Source organism: Elephantulus edwardii, unplaced genomic scaffold, assembly GCF_000299155.1.
Source record: "Elephantulus edwardii isolate Elephantulus edwardi_28Jun2011 unplaced genomic scaffold, EleEdw1.0 scaffold00011, whole genome shotgun sequence".
Taxonomy (NCBI): domain Eukaryota; kingdom Metazoa; phylum Chordata; class Mammalia; order Macroscelidea; family Macroscelididae; genus Elephantulus; species Elephantulus edwardii.
This window is the reverse complement of record NW_006399761.1, coordinates 10,205,226-10,213,111: the sequence shown is the minus strand read 5'-3', so window position 1 is coordinate 10,213,111 and position 7,886 is coordinate 10,205,226.

Below are 7,886 nucleotides of genomic sequence, written 5' to 3'. Positions count from 1 at the left end.
GGTTGGCGCAGGATAGAGCAGGGTTTAGGGCTGTTGTGCATAGGGTCGCTATGAGTCGGAAACGACTCGACGGCACATAACAACATAACAACAACAGGAAGAAGGATTAGCCATCCACTTCTGAAACACCAGGCCTTCAAAAACCCTATATGCAGTGGAGCACACTCAAAGTGCCAGATACAGCATCTGAGGCTGAGTCCTCAAATATGGGAAAACAAAGGAGGAGGCACAGTTGTAAGTAGGATTCAGCATCTGGGGTTATGGGGGTATGTGCCTCAGAGACAGTAAGACTGGCACAGGATAGGGCTGTTGTACATAGGGGCACTCTGAGTTGCAGGTGACTGATGGTACATAGTAATTATCTATCTATCTATCTATCTATCTATCTATCTATCTATCTAGTGTATGTGTGTATATATGTATGTATGTATATGTATATATACTAATAAATGCATAAAATAGAAATATGACAAAGTTATACTTTAAAATATTATACTCATAAAGATGAGAGAATAAACACATAACTTTATATATTGACTAAATATATATTTATATTTTAATGTGTACACACACACACACACATTATAACATTATAGAGAGCTCTGGTAACCTAATGGTAAGGAACTGTGTTGTCAACTCAAACTCATATGGTTCAAATCTATTGGCTACTTTGCAGGAAATCGTTAACCTCCTCCCACATGATTAACTGCCTCTAAAAACCCACTGGATAGTCAGTTGTGTGCCTGTTCTGACTCAATGACAAGTTACAATATTTAGACACACACACACACACACACACACACACACATACCCTTTTAAGAAAAAATATTGCTTTTATTTTAATTTTATTGTTTATAAATTTTATTGTTTATTGTCTCTGCCTCTCTCTGCCTCTCTTTGTTTAATTTTTATTTTAATTTTATTGTTTATTGCTTCAGTGAATTCCAAGTTGTTACATTAGTAACTACTCAATCCAATTATAACCAAATGTTTGCCAAAACTGGCATGAAACACATGCTTGATTATTACCAAAATTTGAAATTATTTCCAATCTGAAAGATTAAGCAAATTTTCAGTATAGCATAATTTCTATTTTTAATTATAAGTGAAATTAAGTATTTATGATCACTCACAGTTTGTAATTATTTTTATAACAGTGTATGTTTTAGCTGTGTTCTATTATTTTCCTTATAATTACTGATCATTGCTGTGCAGTTCCCTACGACTCACAATGACACTATGAACAATAGAGCGGAACCTCACCCCATTCTGCCCTATCTTCACGATTTCTGACATGCTCAAGACCACTGTTTACAATCATTGTGTCAATCCCTGTAGTTGAGGGAGGGCCTCCCCTCTTTCTCTAATCCTTCACCTTTCCAAGCATAAGGTCTTTTCCAAAGTACTAGCCCCTCCTGGTAATAATATCCAAGTATGTGAGACTGACCAAAAATCTACTACTGGATCAAACTGGACAAGTAAAGGAATGGAGAGTGTGTACTACATTCACTTAATCCCCATGGCATCCCACTTTCTTGAGCTCTGATTTTGCAGAATTGTGTTTGGGGGTAATGCCATCAGCTTGTTATGACAGGGAAGGAAATAACAGAAATCCAAACGTGGGTGATTTTAATCTGTGGCCCTCAGGCCTGGTTTTAATTGCTTTGGTCAAACATTCTTCTAAGTGGTATAGCATTGGTCTGTCTATTTGCTGCACAGAGGTAACTCGTGGTTGCTGTGATGCTGAACACTGTGACACTGATGTGTCAAATGCGAGAATGGTTCCCCATGGTGGACAGTATTTGGTGGAGCTCCCAGATTAAAACAAGCTTGGAAGCAGGAATGGCACCCACTTCTGAAATAGCTTGCCTCCGGTAACTCTGTGAACTTGGAGAAATGAAAGTTATACAAACATTCACGATTTTCGTTCATACGGTCGCTATGAGTTGTCTATGACTCGACAGCATTTAACAATAACAACATGTGAGACTAGGACAGAGTTTGCTGCCTTGCCTCTGAAGAGCAGCGTGCTGCACTTACTTGTTTGTTCTTTCAACAGCCCATGAGATATTCAGTACTCTCCTACAACATAACCTTGCAAAGGAATAAATTCTTCTGCTGTTATTCTTACTCACTATCCAACTTTAAGATGCATATTAAACATGAAAAAAATGCCATGACTTGGGTCAAGTTCACCATTGTCTTTAAACTGAAATCACTGCTTTTTAGCACTTTGGAGAACACCTTGCCAGTAGACTTTTCCAATGTAACACATCTTTTGATTTCTTGACTGCTACTATAAGAATGTTAACTGTAGATCCAAGTAAAATGAAATTATTGGCAACTTTAGGTTTATTTTCCCACTTGTCTTGATGTTGTCGATAGTCCAGTGGTACAGGTTTTGGTTTTCTTGATGTTAAGATGTTTTTCACGTGGAAAATTGAATTCTCTGATCTTCTGCAGCAAGAATGAAGAGTCTTCACTCTCTGCAAGGAAGACTGTGCTCTCTGCATTACACAGGCTGCTGATGAATCTTCCTCCACTACTGAAGCCACATTCTTCTTCATATAGTCCAGGTTCTCAATTACTGGGTCAGGATACAGGCTGTGTAAAGTAATTCTGAAAGGACACAGCCCTGATGCACACATTCCACATTTCAACCAAGGCAGCATTCCTTTGTTCTGTTAGAACAGCAGTGTCTTGGGTTTGGGGTAGGTATTTAATGAGCACATTTAAAATGTTTTGGGATCCTGATTCTTCACCGTTCTCCATAGTTTGTTAGGATCCACAAAGTTAAATGCCTTTGCCTAATAAAACATCTTTTTATTGTAGTCTCTGCTATTGACCAATATCTACTGGCAGGAAAATGAAAGACCCTTACATAAAAAATAGAGAAATAGTGGGACACCCTCTATTCCTAGACCTATCAAGTTGAGTATCTCAGTTGAGGTTCCAAATAAATGGTTACTAGACAAGCTGTCCCTCCTGTGAACAATTTACACTCCTGATCATAGTACCTTCGAACATAATAAAAATGAGCATGTGTGTTTTAATGTTACCAATCTAGTGTGATGATTCAGCCACAGTAACTCGAGAAGTTATAGTGTTATCTTAAATGGGTGAGCAAAGATTAGAATCATTCTGAAGGACAAGGTGTTGACAAAGCCTCCAGTCGTGGCTCCGTAGGACTGTGGTTATGGTTTGTCATATCATCAAGAAGTAAAAACACGAGGGTAGGGGTGACAGGGTTCTTCTTGTTGTTCTGTGACATCAAGTTAGAACCAACCCATAGCTGACCCTCCTGTGGGTTTTGAAAGGCCGTTAATCACACAGGAGAAGACTGCCCACCTTTCTCCCACAGAGAAGATGCTGGATTTGAACGCTGTACCTTTGGGTTGCCAGGGCAACTCCTTACCACTAGGCCATACATTATTTAATTTTCAACATGACATCATGCAGAACACACGGAAAATATTATTATTTTATCCCTTTCTTAATAATAATTTTAATGATTACCTGAGATTTTTTTTTAATGTCTCTTAATGGTTAAAGTTCACTTCAGGGAGCTCTGGTACCCTAGTAATAAGAATCTGGGCTGTAATCACAAAGGTACACGGTTCAAACTCACCAGCCTCTCTGTGGGAGAAGGATGAACAATCTCCTCCCATGCGATACTGCCTCTGAAATGATTCAGCAAATATTCATAAAATGGTTCAGCAAGAGATGAGAGTGGCAGTGATTATATTTAGAATAATATCAGCTCTTAAGAAATATCATCTAATGAGGATGTTATAGGTGATTATTTACCACAATCATAGGGAGTAAAGTGAAAAAAAGATGTAAACGTTCAGTTGTTTAGTCAGCACCAGTCAGAAGAATGGAAACATCACAATAAACTGGGCATACATTTTATTAATATTAAAAGCAGTTTATGGCAAAAACTATGGCACGATGTAATACACAAATCGTAGAAACAAAATTTTATTATTGAATACATAAACTAGTTTAAAAGGAAGCAATTGAAGATATCAAACAAGATCTTCTCATTTATTAACTGAGATTAAGAGAATGAGAAAGTCGACCAACCTTGTTATATAGTTTCAGTCAGATAACGAGTTATGAAAAGAAAATGTCACAAGTGTTATAACAAGAAAGGTTATGCTCATGTCCCTTTCTAGTAAATAGGTGTCTTCCATGAGCCTGTCATCAAATATCTTGGACATATTACAAGTAACCTCTTTTTTCTTCCCACCAAAGCTTTTATGTAAAGATAAAAGGGAAATAAAAAAGTGCCCTTTTTAACATCAAGAAAGGCAACAAGTGGCATCTACTACTTACTTTCTTTCAGCTACACATACACCCTTCCCTGATCTATGAGGCTACGGCTAGGATTCTGTGAACAGTATTTTTTACCTACCCTTTCCAACTGACCTTGTTAATGTATCCTAAGAAGAATAATAAAACTTGGTAAAGACAGGAGAGAAGAAGCATCTTCATTTTGATATTAGCTGTGTTGCTGTAGGGAAAATGTGGTTTACTAATATCAATTGCACTTCAACCTATAATGGTAGTTGGTGGTTGTAGATCAAACGCATTAAACCCTTTGCAGTTGAGTTAAATCCAAATCAGAGTGATAATACAGGAGTAGGTGGAACTTCTTCACACAGTTTCCAAGACAGTCAACCTTGGCAGGAACAGGCTGCCATATTTTTCACCTACAGATGAACTAGTGAGGTTCAATCACCAACCTTTTGGAAACCAGCTAAGTCTTTAACCACCATGTCACTAGGCTTCATGGTGATGGATATCCCAGTTGTTTTGTTTGTTTTTAATTTCTGTAATTAGCCTCATCAACTTCCCACCCCTAAGGGGGATAAGCATAAGGACTTGAGATATAATTTACAACGTAATATAAGATATTCTTTATATCAAAGCTCTTCTGTTCAAAAGGCTTAATGTTATACTTGTTGTTGTGTGCTGTCGAGTTGCAACTGACTCCTAGCTGACCCTCTCTGGTGGGTTTTCAGAGGTAATTAATCACATGGGAGGGAATGCCCATCCTTCTCCCATGCAGCAGCTAGTGGATTAGAAAGGCCTGCCATTGACATCGCACCACAGCTTCTTGCTAGTCAACTAAAATAGAAAACACATCATGAACTTTTACAAATAAGATGTTTTGTGTAGAAAAAAAAATCAAGTCCTTGAGTGCAGCCAACGATGATGATGGTGATGATGATTCCTTCCTATTTTAAATTATTCTACAGAAATGTAAAAAGAGTGAGAGCAGCATGGGATTGGCCATTTCTAACACCACAAGGGGAAACTGACTCTATCATCATCGTCCACATCATAAGACCAATTTCCATGAGGCCACGCATGTACCTCACACGACTGCATGTCTTTCCCCTAATTCCAACGTCAATCTTACTGTTCTAGTGGGCCTGAAATCCACGCCAATAGCTACTCAGACTACAGAGAATCATATTCACAATTATGTTAGGGAAGTCAATAGTTATAATGCAGGTTGGTAGCAGGAAATAATCACTCGGCCAGGACAACATGTGCAATGTGCTCCCAGCCACCTCAGCTTTCGGCCTTGCGGCTAGAGGTCAGTGTTCTAAAGCTCTTAGTCTTGCCAGTTATGGCTTTCTCTCTCCTTGGTACCTGAACAAACCTGGGTGAAGGCTCCTAGTGCTGATTCTGGGGGTAGCAGTCTCAAGATCAGCTCTGTCTTTTGTCAGATGTTTTGTTCTCAGTTTCTGTGACTTCAGCTCCTGATGGCTCTAGTCTGAAGGCTGCAGGATTATGTCGCCCAAAGGCCACATACTCTGCATTCAATGCTTCTTCTCCGCTAGTGGTGAAAATCCAAATTTCTGTTTCTGAATCTGTTCAGCTTAATGACTAGGCAATCTGCCTGTGAACAGATCAACCTGCCCCATTAGCATAATCCCACCCATTCATGCGGCAAAGTCAAACTCATCATCTAGGAAAGCTCTTTTAAACAATCAACTTTTGACACCACATATCATTTCCTGGATTCTGGAAATTCACATCTACCCACTACATTTTCTGGAAAAAGACAGAATTACTTGCTCCGTTAAAGTCTATATAGTCTAGAATGTCCTGCAGAACACTTCTACTGTCAGAGGGATCACTCTTTGAGTTTAAATTGACTAGACAGTATCTAATAAGAATAGAAACAAGAGCCGATTCAGTGATAGGTTTTGAGAATCTCACCACAAAGAAGGGAGAGAATGCAGAGCATCTTTTGACACCAGAAGTTCTTGTACCAGGTAGACCTCCAGGAGAGCAGGAGAGGCCAACAGAGAGAAACAGGGACTTGACATGAGACGGAGCTGACCCTGGAACAGCTATTTCATGGAACTAGAGCTTACCGCCTTTACTGTTTTGCCAATATTTGTTGGAACACTGGAGAGGCAGCCCTAACTGGCACGAATAGAAGCCTAAAGCCACGAGGCTGAAGGCGGGTGTGCTTGTGAGCACATTTCAGCAGCTGTCCTGATTTAGTGAGTATCTGCTACCAACCTGAATTACAACCTTTGATTTCCCTAATAGGATTCTGTGCGGTCTCTGAGTTAATATAACTGATTGTGGACCCAGCAGAGCAGCAAGACAGGTGTTAGGCTGAGGAGAAAGAGGAAAAAGAGGAGAAAGAGCGTGGGAGACACGTCTGACCTAATAGGAAATGGTTTTGTACTGTGTGTATTGTTGACAGGGACAGTTTCTCTTTGTGGAGTTAGCAGTCAGATATGGCCATCCCCATGTGGGCCTCACTCTTTTTACAACTGTTGTAGATTGCCAGTGAGTCAACTCATAGAAACTCTATGAACAAAAGACCTAATGCCTTTCCCCAACTGTCACAAGTTCATAGAGTTTCCAGAGGCATGTGGTTTAGGAAGTGGATGCCACTCCTGCTTCCCAACCTGTTTTACAACTGGGAACTCCACCAAACACTGTCCACCCTGAGAAACCATTCTGGTATTTGATACCCCAGTGGCACAAAGTTCAGCATCACAGCAAACTCCGGTTACTTTATACAGCACATTGACAAAGGGTGATGTACAAAGTGGAAGAGTGTTCCTCCAGATCTGACAGCACTAGTTTCACTTAGCAGTGGTTAAGCTTCCTCAAGTTGAATATGACTGAGAATAAGCTTTGCACAAAAGACCTGAGTTCTGTTATATACCTAACATTGTTTCTGTACATTTATAGAGTTTACAGAGTTTGTAGAGTTTCCAGAGGCATCTAGTTTAGGAAGTGGACGCCACTCCTGCTTCCCAGCATAACTCAATCTGGAAGCTCATCCAAACACTGTACATAATGAGTAATCATTATGGTGTTTGACAAGACTATGGAACAGTGTGCAGCACCACAGCAACACCACGTTGTTCAGTTCAGCAAATAGACAAGAGATATCTATGTCATTGAAAGAATATTCATTTGAAAATTAATAATAATGAATAAGGGGATTTTTAAAGCCACATCCTCTAGCAGACCTCTACCCTTGGCCAAAAGCTTAAGGACACCTGCACTTGGGGGGGAAAAGATTAGTATCACATATCAAACGTGACCTCCAAAAATTTCCCTTACAATGACAGCCACCAAGATGCTAGCTAGCTTTTTTTTACAACTGCAAAGTCAATATTGTCTGTGCCCTGCCTCACCCCTCAGTCTCCTTTCAACTAAGTCCTTCATGCCTTCCCAGGGACTTCTATTCTGACCAACACTGCTCAAACACACACTAAGAAGTACATACATTATGCTGAGTGAGGTATCTCAGTCACAAAGGGACAAATGCTATATGGTGCCACTGTTGTAGAATGAGGCTGACATCGGGGTGGGGGTAAGACTGAGAAAAACTGGAT